We start from the raw sequence: 17,057 nt of genomic DNA, 5'->3' as shown, positions 1-17,057 counted from the left end.
CTTCATTGTCTTTCATCATTAGCCTTCAATTAAATATTTCTTACCCTGGGCTAAGGTAGCATGGGGTGGAACAAGCCACCGGCTGCAAGCCAGAAGTGGTGAATCTTATTCTCTCTTCCACATACAGGAGCTGTGTGTTTTCAGTCAAATCACTTACCATCTCTGAGGGTTGGTGTTTTCTTCTATAAAACCAGAGGACAGAGGATTATTTCAGAAACTCCTCCTGGGGCTGAGTTTTTTTTTTTTTTTATTCTATATGTATAATTTATACTCAAATAATGATGAAAAATAGTCCAAACACCAAGTGAATAAATTCGGGTAATCTGATGATGATCAGTAGAGGTTTCCTCTATAAGGTAATTTTGAATTTTGCTTGCCCATTGGCAGCAGCTAATAATGTTAGGGAGGAGGCAGGAATTCAAGCAACATTTTTAATGTAAACATGTATTTTTTTTTAATTGAAAGCAACTCTTAGGAAATGTTTTGAAGCAATGAATGCATTTCACAATCTTTATACTTAAATTCTGAGAAATTTACTTGCTTTAGGAACATATTTATCATATGTAGGTATGCCTAAAAAGTAGTGAGACTTTTAGTATCCTAAAAGGCACAGCCAGAAAAGTCTCATTGTGTGTCATACATTGTGTCCTCCTTTCCACAGAAATGCTATATTTTGAGAATGGATAAAATTTAACATGTCATTTATTCCTTAGACCCATTCCTTAGATCCTTTTGTCATCTACAGAGAAAGCAAGTGAAAAACAAACAAACAAAATACTTCTACAATTAAATTCAAGTCTTAGGTAATACATCATTTTTTTATTTGAATGGGGCTTTAAAATCTTTAAGGTACTTTTATATAAATTATTTTATTAATAGCTTCTTTCATCATCCTCTGTGAAATACAGAAGAGGGTAATATACCATTTTACAAATGAAGAAATGAAAGCCAGGCAGTAAAAGTTAAAAAGGAGAAGGAGACACAACCCCTGTGTCTGGTTAGGATCTGGTATTGAAGCCTGAGTGCCATCAAATGGGATTTCCTTTGGAAAACATGTTCGCATTTAGGGAACATTGCATTAGCCTTGCTTCTCCTGAGATGAAAAGTCATGAAGCAAATCTTAAATGCAAGCTCCTTATGTCTCACATGGCTCCTGCATGATGTCAGGCATCCATGGTCTCTCTGTTTAATGGAATTTTAAAGGGGATATTTTATAAATCTGACTATTATTACCAACTACAGCCTGTGGTATACACATAAGAAGGTGTGATCCAAAGCTCTGAATGGGCTTCTAGAAATTCCACGAAACCAGCCCGGTGGATTTTCTAGGCAGCTGACAGTGACTAACATCATGATGGACTTCCTAAGAGAAGATTCTGTTGTATAAAGTATGTCTTTGAGGCACTAAAATGTCTAAAAACTTTTTTGAGAATGGGTAGTCTTTTCTGCTTGAATTTTGGATTGACAAATGAATGACATCGTGAAGCATGAGTCTAAGTTGGTTTGGAATCTCTTTCCTATCTCCTAAGATCCCTGGACTTGAGCGGCAAGAAGGTCAGAGTGGCAGTCACATTGTAAGAGCTTGTAAGTATAATCCAACAGCCAGAAGAGACGTCTCATGTCACTCGAGTGACCCCTGCACACCTCCCGCAGGTCACCTTACACTTCCTAGCTTGAGGTCTTTGCAGAATCCATACAAGCTGTGAAATGATTCCTTTCCATGAAGCACTGGAACAAAGAAGCTCACTCTGCTATCTGGTAAGCCTTGCTGAGCTATCTAGAATTGTGGTTGAGCTCCACAGCCTTGGACCTTTTGCAAACAATATCACTTCTTTCAAATGAAGATAATAGCAAGCAAGGCTACTATCATTATTACTTTCCCTCTTACTCTTTTTTTTTTTTTCCTGTGAATGTTTCAAGGTTTTGGAGGTGGCAAAAAAAAAAAAAAAAAAAATTCCAGGTTTGCAGGTCAGTAGGAACAACTTTGGACAAAACTTCTTCAATAAAGCTTCACACTATTTGATTTAGCCCATTTGAAAGCAATAACTTGCAGAGACAAGTAACATCTTGCAAAACCTGTTGGCTTGGCTGTTCAGCTTTGTCATCTGATTTCTTAAGGAAAATACCAAGTCGTTTTGGATTTTAACACCCTCTATTTCATGGTGCCTTAGTACAGTAAAATATGTCAGAAAACTTAGGTCCAAGGAGAAACCAGTCTTAAAGATTTATTTAGTGAAAGGAGATATAATTCATAGGGCAGAGATGGAAGTACATGAATAGAGTCTGGACTTCACCATGAAATCACTCAGTTTCAGAACCCCTTAAATATCTGTGACTGGGGAAACTTTCAGTTGATTTAATTTCTTGGAATGCATCAAGCTGGTAGGAATTTGTAGTAGAAAAATGAATCATAGTCTCAAAGTTAAGAGTGTCTGTAGGTGCCTTCTAGTCCAGCCTCCCATAAAATACAGGAACTTCCATTATAATCTCACAATTTCTGCTTGGACATTGCCTATGATGGAGAGTTTATGCCCTCATGGACAGTTTACCCCATATTCTAATTATTAGAAACTTCTTCCTTGAGCTGGAATTTTCTTATCTTTTAACTCCTGTCCAGTTTTAGTCTTTGGAATATGGTGAAAAAATTAATTCCCTCTTCTACATGACATCACATTTGGAGACAAATATGATAGTAACATTGAGTTTGCTTCTCTTAAATAAATATGCCTCTAAAGTATAAAAAGTTTCCCCTGGGATAGGGCTACCAGAATTTGATAAAAAACTGAACAAAACAAAATTTAAAAAACTCTTGGGTAATTGGAGACATATTCAATGTTCTTGGGCAGGATTTAATATGTTAAGAATGGCATGTCTCCCTATGGTAATCTGTAAATTCTATGTGATCTCAATAAGTAAATATATAAATTATAAACAATGTGGGTTTTGTTTGTTTTCTAGAATTATCAAAACATGTTCCACTTACTATGGGCTTGCTATGTCTCAGGCACAAATCTAGCTGTGCCTGTGTATACATCTATGAGACAGATAAAATCACTTACTTGTGGGGTTTACATTCCATTGAGGAAGACAGAAAATACTATCATTTAAGCTTTCAGTGAGATGGAGAAAATATAATAGGGCAGTAAAGTAGAGAATGAGTGGGATCATGGGTGTGTGGGCAGGTGTGTTTAGCTAGGGTAAGTGGGGAAACCTGTTGTAGAAATAGCATTTGAATTAAAACCTTAAGAATGAAAGAGAATCAGCCCTATAACCCACAGGGAGATGAATCCTCTCAATAAAGGGACCAGCAAAAACAAAAGTCCCTGAGGCAGTTCACTGGACTGCAAAGAGGCCAGACTTGCTGGAGGGGAGAGAGTGAGGGAAGGGATGATGAGTGAGTGGTCAGAAAGCCAACGGTCAGGTCCTCTAGAGCCTACACTTCATGGTAAGTGGCTGAATTTCATCAGAAAACTTTAACCTGGTCAGTGACAGGGTCTGATTTGAAAAGATTACCCTGGGGACGCCTGCATGGCTCAGTGGTTGAGCATCTGCCTTTGGCTCAGGGCACAATCCCGAGGTCCTGGGATCGAGTCCCACATCGGGCTTCCCACAGGGAACCTGCTTCTCCCTCTGCCTGTGTCTCTGCCTCTCTCTGTGTGTCTTTCATGAACAAATAAATAAAATCTTAAAAAAAAAAAAAAAAAGAAAAGATTACCCTATTTACTATAAAGAACCAACTGCAGGGGAGTGGGGAAGCAAGACAGGAAACAAGCCAGTTGGGAGCCCAGGACTAAGGATAGAATGAAGGCCTAAGTTTTGGCAGGTAGTGGAGGACATAAGGCCTTGACTTATATTTTGGAAGTAGTGCTGCTGTCAGATCTTGCTGATGGATTGAATAAGGAGCATGAAGGGAAGAGAGGAGCCAAGGATAGTACCAAATTCACTAATGGGGAGAGGGCAGTGTTGCCATTTGCACCTCTGGTTAAGACTAGGGGAGGAATAAGTGGAAACAGCTCAGGCAATAAGAGTTCTGCCTTGGACATATTGAGCGCACAGTGTCTATCAGACATCCAAGCAGAGATTGTGTGTGACCACAAAACAGAGAACTGAAGCTCAGAGGAGAGACTGACATTGAAGGAGTAAGGTATTAAAAGCTGTAGGACTGGATAAGATCAAGTAGATGGAGGAAACGAGGAAAGAGCAGAGCATGGGAAGAGAAGGAAGGAGAGGTGAGGGAAGGAGAGAGGAAAAGAGGTGAGACGAGGGGGAAAGGGAAGGAGAGGTCTGAAGTGTTCTAATGCACGGAGGTTAAATGAAAGAAATTTGATAGTAGAGGATACTTGGAGAATGACTGGTGAGGTTGAAAGAAATGCAGGAGAATGTGCTGGCCCCAAAGTCACGGAAGGAAATGTATTAACAAGGAATAATTTCTTGTGTCAAATGATATGGAGAGTCAAGTAGAATGAGAACAGAGAACTGACCATGGGTTTACCAAATGAAAGACATCAGTGACCTTGATAAAAACTGCTTCAGAGGAGTGGTGGAGAGGAAAGCCTATGGGAGTGGTTGAGGAAGAGCTGGCACATGAGAGCAGAGACAGCTCAAGGATTCCTGCTGAAAGGTAAATAGACATGGGGCACAAGCACTGGGAAACAGAGTCAAGAGTTTTTTATTTTCTTTCCTCTCTTCCTTCCCTCTTTCCTTCCTTTCTTTTTATTTTCTTTCCTTCCTTCATTACTTTTTTTGTGAAGGGGTGATTTTTTTTCCTAAGATTTTATTTTATTCATTCATGAGGGAGAGAGAGAGAGAGAGAGAGAGAGAGAGGCAGAGACACAGGCAGAGGGAGAAGCAGGCTCCATGCAAGGAGCCCGACGCAGGACTCGATCCTGGGTCTCCAGGATCATGCCCTGGGCTGAAGGCAGTGCTCAACCGCTGAGCCACCCAGGCCTCCCCAAACTGGATATTCTTGTAAGGGTGTACAATGAATAGTCAAAAGTGTTTATTGCAGCATTATTTACAATAAAAAAGTGGAAACAACCTAAATATTTATCAAGGGAACATCATTAAATATACGATGATAGTCAAGAGAATTATTAATCAACTGATACATTCATGTTATAGAATATTATGCAACAATGGGTGTGATATATGGATAATATGAAAATATAACCAAGCATTTTTAAGTAAAACATCTCAAACTATATAAACTTGATCCCATGTTTACTTAAAGAAATATAGTAGCCTGTGTTAGTACACAAATAGAAAAACTCTGGAGTGGGTACATTGAATTATTTACATTAGTTTTCTCTATGGAATGAGATTCAGATGTTGGAATGATGGTGGGAAGACTTAAATTTTACTTTACACCTGTCACTGTCAGGGTATTTGCTATTTTATTTTATTTTATTTTATTTATTTTATTTTATTTTATTTCTATGGGAATCCATTACTTCTATAAGAAAACTAGTTAATTTAAAAATTATATCTAGATCCAAGCACTATAATCCAGATATAGTCTAACATGTGCAGAAGGCAGTTTGTGGCTAATATTTCCTTTGATCTGGTCACTCTCTTACTATCTTTCAGTGGAAGCTCTGGTCTTTCTTCAAGTCTTGATCTTCACTAGATGATTTTAGTTTATTTCATCTCCACTCAAATGATAGGATCCAAGACCTATCCACAGTCTAGGTGCCCACCAGCAGAGACACTTTGATTTATTCAACTTTAAAAAAAATTGACCGTATTTTTTAAAAGATGGTTAGATCCAAACACAATATTGCAGATCATATCCAAGTGAAAAGGAGAATGGAAATATCACCTGCTTTATTGTGGACACTATATTGCTCATAATGCAAACTGAGCTGCTTTCTATCTTTCTATTTAGGGAAACTATGACATACTGTTAACTTACTAAATTTAAAGTCAACCAAAATCTCCAATATTTTGGACACCCTCTATTATGTTATATCAGTACAGGTGTTTTTAAAACTCAAGTTGAGCACCTGGTGGCTCAGTGCATTGAGTATCCAGCTCTTGATTTTGGCTCAGGTCATGATCTCAGGATCCCAGATCCAGCCCCATGTTGAGCCCCCCACTGAGCCCTGTGATGGGCTCTGCACTCAATGGGTGGTCTGCTTAAGGATTCTGTCCCTTTGCCCCTCCCTCTGCTCATGCTCTATTTCTAAAATTAATAAATCTTAAAAATTAGTAAGTTTCATATTTATTCCTAATAAATTGAATTAGTTCTTCCCAACAATATATGCTCTCAAGACATTTTTGAATCTGTGACATGGAACCTTACTTCATTGCCATTCTATTTGCATTCATTTGAATGTCTTGGATAAGGTGGTTCACCCAGTCATAAAACCACTTCTTGAGATCCTACAATGTTCAAGGAACACTTGTTAAATAATTCAGATTGTAAGTCTTTCCGTCAGTGCGAATGGAGCCAGATATGTCTCTGTGCCTACTGAGAAATAAAGATGAACTGGTATTTACAGAACCTTCACCTAGCAGAGATCATGATTTTGCATGTTCATTCATTTTGCACAATTTTAAATTGACCTTTAACTTTGTCCATGTTTTCAGGCTTCTTAAAAATGGATTTTTTCAACTGTTATAATCATAAAGTTTTAGAGCTTTAAAAAATGGATTCTCTGGCTCAAAACTCAGTTCTTTATGTAAACCATTTAAATGTGATGGAAAAAATCATTTTATAAATATTCCCTGAACAAAATTGGAACTCAAGAGCTTGCTAATTGCAGTTAAGACTTGTGTGCTCAACAGGAATATAGCGCTATTCTATTAAGGGCCATTCAATTAGCAATTTAACCATAAACAGATGCTATGAGGAAAGTTTTAGGTTATGTCTTCCAAAGTGTCTTTTTTAAAAAGCAGAACTGCAACTCTCAATAGTATTAGTTGATTTACTGAGAATTTCAAAGACAAAAAACTAATCAGGAAGGAAAAAGGATAGCTGAAACAAAAATGATTACCAAATATGAGTGTGTATGTATTTGTATAAATATATATTTCCAGTTTCCTAAAGAATTCTACCCCTTGTCAGTGGGATTTTTAGGATTTTTTTATGGATGGGGGAGGGGCAAAGGAGAGGGAGAAAGAGAATACCAAGCAGACTCCAAGCCCAGGCATGGGGCCTGGGGAGCATCTCGATCTCGCAATCCTAAGATCATAACTTGAGCTGAAATCAAGAGTTGGGCACTTAACCAACTGAACCACCCAGGCACCCCTAGAACTTTTCTTTGAGGAAGCTTAAACAAAGAACAGACCCTCAGTGGGTCACATTCATTTTCTGTCTTAGCTCTAAGTCCACTTTTTTCTCCATTTCCTCATTCCAGGTACCTTGAACTTCTATCATCTCCTTCTCTAGCTCCTCTTCTCTCTCTATCCCACAATAAAACCCTACCCAAATAAAACAGTTGCTATCGGTCACTCACACTTTAGTATGAATTTTCAGCATTTTTCTTCTCCAAAATATTATTTAAGCTATTAATAGTAATTATAGAATGAAGTTCATTACCCTTCTCAATAGATTCCAAACAGAATTATTCTAGAGCTAGAATCTCCCCCAAAAGCTTACTCTTTTGTTAGCACTAACAGTGCTTGGTCAATCAGCTTTAAAGGTATTTTGCTTAGGTGTCTGGAGCCATGATAACGGTTAGTATACACACTATAAATTTATTTAACAAAAGAGAGTTAAAAAGAAAGAAATTGAGATTTAACAATCTTTCCTGGGAAATGTTGCCAAGAGAGTGGAAAGAAAGACACAAAGATCCTTAGGAAGAACATCTTTTCAAGTAGGATTTAAAAGTAAGAAAGCTGAAAGGAACATCAGAAATCACCATGCCAAACATTTTCATTTCATTAACCACAAAACTAAGGCCAGAGAGGTTGACTACTTGCTCGTTGACATACGGCTGTTAGCGGCAGAAATGAGACCAGGATTCAAATCTCCACATTGATTTTTAGTTTGCTCATTCATTCATTCATTCATTCATCAAATTCTCATGGAGAGTCTCCTAAGCCCCAGGCTGTCTTTGCAGTTATGGGATGCAGTCACGGATAAAGATCCTATGTGAGTGTCACTGTAGATCACTTTGTCATAGCTGTGGGTCAAGAGCTGGTCCCCAGATCACTGCACAAGAACCTGATTGACCTGCAGGGCATGGCAATGAACAAACTTCCCTGATTAATTACAATCAGCAGAGTATTTAGTGAGAGCTTAGCAGGAGCTGACATAAGTGCTTTCTCACCATAGATTTCAGGGGAATTTCAATCCATGTGTTTCTGACTCACCAAGGGCCTATAGGGCTGTTAGGAAAGGAAGACTGGATATCCAAGATCTTTCTATCATAGCTATGACTTGAAAGGGTAAAGATCCTCACATTCTACCAATAAATAAATAGAATCATAATAGACTCTCTTTAAAATTCAAATATATCACATTTTCGCCAGGACCAGTTTGGTCTTCCAACTTTGCAAAGAATGATCAGAGTACTATTATACAATACCATATTATATTTGGTAAAAAGTATGAAGAAAAAACTTCCCTCCTGCCAGATGTACCTAACTTCAGCTACATGAGGATTCTAAAACAGATACATATATTACAGAAGAAAGACTAGATTTTTCCCAGCAGCTTCTTTTGTTAGGCATTGAAATTGGTGATTTGCATGTTTAAATAACATAATTTAATCTCCCTCTAATACCACAGAAGGAGTTAGGGTTTTGGATTTAGGGACGAAGGCTTAGATCCCTGCCCTGACATTAATTACGTGTGTTCTCAGTAATGCACATGTCTAAGCCCCACTTTATCTGTAAATTGGGGGGCAGTAGCACCCCCTCTCAAGCTTGTGGTGAGAATTGCACATGTTCGTGATTGTTTGAGAGAGGGCCAAGCCCCATGCCTGGTATGTGGTATCTATTTAGAAAACATTAATTCTTCCTTTCCTTATCCCCTTTCTTTCAAACTGTTTATTTCCACCTGGTTCCAGAAGGTTCACCTCACAATCCGACTTAGATTTCCTTTTCCTGCCTCGACCTTACACAAAGTTCAAGGCCCTCATGTTCCAGGAAGCTGGGCCTGGCCAGCCCAACCTATTCTCCAGGCTGCCAGCTTTGTGCTCACTCCTCGTCCTCCTTAGATCGATGTGCCTATCATTACAATCTGTAAGAGCTTACTACATATGTCCTAACAGAAACTGGATTCACAAGAGAGCCTCTTCCAGTGACTTGAAGTGACTTAGCCACAGTCACTGTTAAGGGAGGACCATGCATGCAAATGTCCACACTATATTATTACAAAAGGGAAAGCAAATTGCAAGACAGTGTGCTCACTGTCTGAGTTGTAAGATGTCTGTCTAATCTATGTGTTTGTACATGTGAAGAAAAAAATTGGGGATTGCTAAACACATGAAAATGAGCAGTGCTTGTTTTTAGTGAGTAGGGTTGGAAGGTAAAGAATAAATAGGGGATTTTACTTTTTACTTAACTGAACTGGTTGTGTTATTTTGATTTTTTTTACAAAAATTATTTATGCAACAAAAATATATTTCAAAAACTACAATGAAAAAAATGTGTATTCAGTTTTAAAGATCTGCGATTAGTGTTTGAAATGTTTTTAAGACAGGTAACAGAATGATTTAGTCTCTTGTTAACAGTTTCTAGTGATAGAATAATCTTGCCATGTGGCTAATTGTGTGCAGAGAGATCTTTTTTCAGATTATTTGATAAACACAATCTGAACGCATATCAATTAAGTTTGGAAGTGACCATTAGCATTACAACTCCTGCCAAGTGGAACCTATACTTGAATTTGATTACAGGTAATTCACAAGCCAGAAAATATATAAAAGTGGGACAAAGTATTTCTCAGAAGGTACCACATTCAAAGTGAAAATAAAGCATCTTCATATTCATGTTCAACACATTCTTACAAAATACATACTATGCATCCTCTCACGTGCTGCACATTTTTACTTATATATTTCTTATTTGGTTCCCAAAACTTTCTTTTCTGCTTATTTGACTCACAGACTTGTGCTTGGTATCACACTGCTGGTGAAGATACTCTGACTCATGACTTCCCAAGAATACACGGGGGAGTCACAGGGGCTTCTACTATCAACAGTACGCTTTTCCCTTGGGCTGTGGCATGCACCATTTGTCTACTACCATTGTAGGCATCCTTCTTAAGTGCCTATTTGCATTCATCTGGAGCAACCCCATAGAATTTTAGAAAACAAAATAATCCAATTATTACTGAAATCTTTCTCCTGTGTCACCATAGCCAGTATAAAACTGGTTACTGACAACTCAGAGACAATAATGACTGCCGTGTCCTCTTCAGTAAGCTCTTTGACTTAAATTAGAATTTCACTATACTTCTTTGTAGTTAAACAAAGCCTGCATCTTATTGTAAGTAATAGAACTTATTTATACTTGATATCCTTTGAAAAGTGGTGGCACTTCAGCAACTCAAGCATAAAGTCTTCCCTAATTCTTCCAGATGAAGTGACACATCATTATCAGATAACAGCATTGTTAATATTTAAGTATTGGCATAAATCTATCTGTTCATTTCCAAGACTGTTTGAGATCCACCAGGGGAGATAAATCTGTGTCTCTTGATTCCACTTCTCAGTGTTTGGAGGACATGTATAGTACCAAAAGGATCACCCAGGTACCAGATCCTGCACGACCTGTTTGTTTTCTGTAGATCCATGATGAGTTTGCAGTTATGCGTGACTTTTCTCATTATCAAGCTTTTGGCCAGCATTTCTTGCTCATCATTCTTCACTCTTGTCTTTGCACTTTGGGTGAGTCATCACCATATCACCACCGAAGTTTCCTGGGGTGAAACTCTGGATCTCTTTTTTCTAGCATCCCAGACAATCCTATTGTGTGAGTCTACCTTTAATTATGTTGTTGGGTGTTTTTTTGTTCATTTGCTTGCTTTTTACTAATTTGGAGATACCTGTGTATGTCAGCCCTAAGTCCGGATGTAAACTGTTTTCTTTTAGGTAAAGTCCGGCCTATAAGAAAGTCTTAACCTCAGGAAAATGGTTAACAAACTTCACATGTGATCTTTAAGTCGTGTTCACCCCACCCCCACCCCCAGCACACACATTCTACCGCTAGTGGTTCATATCCTTGACCTAACCCATATGCAACATTGAACAAGTCATTCCCTTTCTCTAGGTCTCCATTTCCTTCTCCATGAGATGAAAGTGAAAGCCTATCAGGAGCATGCATGGAAGGTGTCATGAGTTGAACACCCAACACTTTCCCAATGAACCTGGATATGGTTAGAAGATCCTCAATATGGGCAGCCCAGGTGGCTCAGCGATTTAGCGCTGCCTTCAGCCCAGGGCGTGATCCTGGAGACCCGGGATCAAGTCCCAAGTCGGGCTCCCTGCATGGAGCCTGCTTCTCCCTCTTCCTGCGTCTCTACCTCTCTCTGTGTGTCTCTCATGAATAAATAAATAAAATCTTAAAAAAAAAAAAAGAAGATCCTCAATACAATATCCTCCATATACACAAGTAGATGAGAGATCATTAAAATAACTTTCAGGGATACTCTCCCTTCTCAATACCTCTCTGTCTGAGTTAGAATCTTTTAGAGGATATTTGGGTTTCAGATGTCAGGTTTCTAGAGGAGAATAAAAGGAACACCAATGACTGGCACACTTAGAACGTTTCTCTAATGGCCTAAACTTGTGCCAGTTATCTTGGTGGAATTTGCAAAGTTTGGTGAGTTTGATGACATTTTTATAAGACTGACCTGGAAATCTTGTATTTAAATGTTGCTTGGACTGAGGTACTTACCTTGCTATCTTAGTGCAAAGATGAGAGATGATCTTTAAATATTTTATTAATTTTGTGAAACATTATAGTACTAACCAAGTGCCATGCTCTCTTCTAAGCACATTTCAATTATTAAATCATTTAATCATCACAATAACCTTAGGATGGAGGTGCCATTAAAACCCTTATCTTACAGATGATGAAACCAAGGCTCAGACTGGTTAAGCAACTTACCCATGGTCACACAGCTGGTCAAGGGTAGAACTGAGATTTAAACCCCTCTTTCCACACTTGGATGAATTCCCAATCACTGCACTCCTCTCTGTCATTGAGCTGTGGAAACTCTATGAGGCCTGATCTATTTGGGCGGGGCGGCATTCTTGACTAGGGAAGAGGTTGCTCTTAACCACTACTACTCATACCAGAGTAATAACGCTGTAAGAATCAAATTATATAATACATACAAAGGATCTGGCACACTGAGTAGTAGTATTTAATCCATGCTCCTGCTTTCCACTATGCATTTCCCTATCAGGAAGACTGCAAATATGCGAACCCAATAGAAAAATCAAGAAAGCATGTTCTCTGTACATAGAAGATATTTTTAATACTGCATCTGAAGTAAATTTTTATTAAAAGTGCCAAAGTTGAAATTGAGTAAACAAATACAACCAATGATTTGAAGACGGCAAAAAATGAAGAGAAATCATTCATCAGGAAAATTGAATGAGATACTTTACATTTATTCTAGAATACTTTCTAAAGCCATCGGTTTACTGACTTTGCTATATAAGAGATGGAACTTCTTACTCCTACCCACCTTCTCATGGCTCCCTTGCCATAGAGACATAGAGACACAGAGATTTCTTTTTATTTGACCTGATAAGATATTTATCAAGGGTCTTCTCACTTCAAAACACTATTCCATTCATCCCTTTCTTGAAAGGCAGCACTGAGGTTCTAAGAGTTCAGAGGGTCTCCTGACAACTAGGGAAGTTTCTCCTGAATTCATTCTAGCCACGCTTTTCACTCAAAGCTGTTGAAGGTATTTAGCAGTTCACTCCATGGATGGTATCATCCATTGATTGGGATTCCTTTGTAAGTGGTCCTACTGAGCATAGGACATCTTAATAATGTGATTTCAACATGAAAGAGTCAAAGAAAAATTTACAGAGGAGTCTTGAGCAAGAGTAAGATTTTGAATGAGGGGAGAAATCTGAATTGTAAAGGATGAGCATGTGCAAGGCTGGGAAAACTGGAGTGGGGAGTGAAAATGGGAACAAGGCTTTATCCTCATGGGGAAGCTTCATTGTTATTCTGTCGGCATGATGCTGTATCAGTTAAGTTTGTTTTGGTTGCAAGTGACAGAAAAACCAATTCAAACTAGTTTAAGTGGGGGACAAGGGTAAGGAAATAAAGGTTGTGGGTGCCATTGACTTATGTAACTGCAAAGTCCACACAGCTGCTGGGTTTGGAGTTTGCACGTACCCTAGGATTCCCCCTCTTAGCCATGTAAATATGCTTTCTGTTGGTCAAGCCTCTAATTTTGAAATTATGAAATCGTCTTGGAGGCTGACTTGAGACTGGATTACAGATGGAAAATTAGAAACTCAGCTATCTGAAAGGGCAACTCTTGCTCTGGTTCAAAAAATGACAAAGGTTGTACTCTGGCAGAGGTAGTAGGTAAGAAGAGGACATTAAGGAAGTCTAGAGACCGAACATCAGGGGTGCAGAGAGGGAGGGGCCTAAAATGGTTGTTATAAGCTGCCTTGGGTAACTGGAAAAAATTTGAGCCTTTCATCAATATAGAGATATAAGAGGTTTAATAGGAAAAGATAGATAAACTTGGTTTTGCATTAGCGCTGAGGCATTCAGATACAGACTTCTAGTAGCTCATCTTGAGCTCTGAAAACCTCTCTGGGCTGCAGATATGGATTTGGGGCTCCTCAGAGTGTCTGGGCCACCAAATAATAACAGCATTCAAAGGTTTTGGAAGAGAAGGGGGAAAGGTCTGCAAAGAAATCCAAAAGGAGTACAAGAACCAAAAGACAGTTTCCACAAAAAAAAAAAAAAAAAAAAAAAAAAAAAAAAGGAAGAGCAGGAAAAGTGTGAAATCCTAGATGAAATCATTAAAATGAGATATTAACAATGTCCATAGGATGTAGCAAACCAAAAAGTCACTATCAAACCAGGTCAGTTGTGGAATCCATGCCTACAACCACTGGGTATTGAAAAGAATCACAAGCGCTGATTAAATCAAGAAAATCAGCATATTTATTGCTCACCTGCTAGGTGAAAGACACCACACCAAGCAAATGGAGAAACAATAAAAATCACGCCACCATTCCTGAGCACTAAGAGCACAAATTCGTTATTTTATGTTTAATTTGAATTCAATCTGGCATTATAACTTAATTTGAAACATGAGCTGAATTTATTCAGAGGGGTTAAGCTTTCTAAAAAGGGAAGGTGGTTTATATACCAAAGTGTGTAATCAAGATCAGAGGATTTTGTTGTTGTTTTTTTTTTTTTTTTTAAAAAAATCAATCACATATGATTGTGCTCATCAAAATTACTCCTCGTTATTTCTGTTCAAGCCCTAATACGTATTGCAACTCTATCCTATTTCTGGAGTACTCTTGCCACGAGAACAGCTTCCACCTCTTCCTGTTCAGTGGCTTGCTACAGAGGAGGTTTTCCTCAATAGCCGCTGCCACTTAGCGACTCCAGTGCCCCACGCCCTTGAAAGCACTTCTTGAGTTTCTTCCTCTATTCCCTCTTCCTTTGAATCAAGCATACTAATGGCATCTATCTGAAAGATGGTCACTTCACCCTGCTTGTCTGTCTTTTAGCTCCTGGACTCCCAGTGTTTCATATTAATCTCTCTTGTAATGCAATATGACTTTGGGGCTTTACTGCAGCCGTTCCCAGGTTTCCAGGAGGAAGTGAAAAGACTAGCACTGACAATGGCAGTGGAGTCCATAATTCTCATGACCTTGGAGGGACTGGCTTAAATTGTAGAGCTGGCCCTATAAATGTTTGCACAGATTTGTGATCCAGCCCTGACCACGGGGATTCCTCATCCATATCCATGGACATCCTTTAGCCTTTTCTTTCCTTTTTGTAGATGACAGACCTTTTTCTCTAAATTTGCAAACTTTCACATACTTCCAGTAGGAACATCGAGACCAAATCAAAACTTTCTGTGCCTTGCATTAACCACTGTACTGAAATGGGACTCACCTCTTGTCCTTTTCATCCCACAATTCTGGCTGGGTAAACTCTCACAGCATTTTCCTTGCTCCTACCAGCATTTTCCTTCTCGTTTTTTCTCCTAGCGATGGAACATACATAACACCACTGAAAGGCAAACAGAAAGGAATTCCGAAGTATCTGCTGTTTTGCACCCTCCCTGCCTCCATGCCCCTCCATTGGTGTAGGCCATCAATGGCCGGTTGTTTCTGTGTAGTGTGTGTGTGTGATTGGCACTCCCTGCAATTACCCTTTCCACAGCCTCTGCCCCCGAGCAGTGCGGCTTCTTGGGTTACTGATGGCCTCACAACAAACCTGACTTTGTTCTTTTAACCATCTTCTCTCAATGCCATCTCATTAAAGTATATTGCCAGTGAAAGCAGCCTTGACAAATGTCTTTCCACTTGTAACCTGGTCTGAAACTGCCTAACTCTTCTTGTTGAATGGGCTAAATATTCCAAAATAATTTAGTAGGGAAATGAAAAACACCAGTTCATGGTGTCACCTATATGTTTAAGAAGTTGTGGTAAGCCCGGACCACTAGCCTTTTAAAGAATTGTCCAGTTTGAATAATGAGACAAGCATAACTTCATTTTGTGTCCTTTGGTCTTAAGCATCAATTATGATAGAATACAAGACCCAGGCAACAAGAGAAACAATGGGGGACTGAGAAGTACAGGGGCAATGGGGACTCCACATGTTGAGTCTCTTGTGGGAATCTTTGGGAACTAAAGCTTTTTCTAGAAATTCTTATTAAAAAGTGGTAAAATGTTCTGCGTCTAGATGGAAAGCTGTCAATAAAGGTTTGTTAATGTAAAAATAATTGCACTACTTATGAATTCAAATAGAGTAAACAATATCACTGAAGGCAAGATGTAGCCCATCTCCTGTCATGTGGTTCCTTTCCCAGCCCCTGGTTTATTCTCTTAAGAATAAACAATGATGTAGAAGTAGAGGAGAGGAGTGGAATTGGCACTTCCCAATTTGGAACACGATTCTGCTCCCGGTTCTTGGGAGACAATGAGTGTTTCCTCTGGATTCTTCTACTTTATATGTGGTTGTCCTATTACATTCCTGCCTCTGAAGGGATATGCTTCCTCAAAAGGAGGAAAGAATAGAAATAATACTAAAATAAAAAATATGTATATAAAGGAGAAAGAGTTTAAGGGACCAACTCCTTGTCCTAAATATCAACTACTTTACCTGTTAATTAATTTATTTGTAAATACGATGCAGTGAAGTGGCTAAAAGTATCCACTTGGGTCCAAACCTCTTGAACATAAACTTCAGTTCCACCACTTTATTGCTCTTTGACTTAGGTGGCAAGGCCAAAGCACATTATTTAGCCTCCCCATGCCTCAGCTGCCATATCCTTAAGTGGAATTGTGGATTAATTGGCATAGCCTGTATGGTCAAATGGCTAAGATAATACTTGGGACTTAGTGAGCCCCCATTGACTATTGGGATTATTATTCCTGTATAAGAGCTAAATTTCTAAAAATTACCATATTTTTGCCCTAAAGAAACCTTATGTGGGTACCTATAACATTTGTTTAAAAACAAACAAACAAACAAAAAAACCTCATGTACTCTTAAATCACCTAAAAGGAACTGATGCAAAATGTGACAGAAAGGAAGTGACTGATATGAATGCTCTGCAAATAGATAAACTGTTTGGGCTTATGAACTGCGCTAGTATTGACATAGATCCAATCTCAGCTTTCCAAAGAATTAGAACCTGGTATTAGTTACTCCAACCCACTTGAATCTGTAAGATGACCCAGATGAATTCCTACTATTTGAATCATGAATGACAGCAAAGCAATTTCACATACTTATACTTCTTGCCCCTGCATCCCTATAACATACATATTTTTTATTTTACAGACTTGGAAGTTGACACATAGAAAGTAAGTTGTTGGCTCAGACCAACATTACCACATCTGCTAAAAGTCATAAGTATCCGTGTCTTGATTGTG

This window comes from Canis lupus, chromosome 34, assembly GCF_011100685.1.
Source record: "Canis lupus familiaris isolate Mischka breed German Shepherd chromosome 34, alternate assembly UU_Cfam_GSD_1.0, whole genome shotgun sequence".
Classification (NCBI taxonomy): Eukaryota; Metazoa; Chordata; class Mammalia; order Carnivora; family Canidae; genus Canis; species Canis lupus.
Note: the sequence above shows the minus strand (reverse complement) of the source record.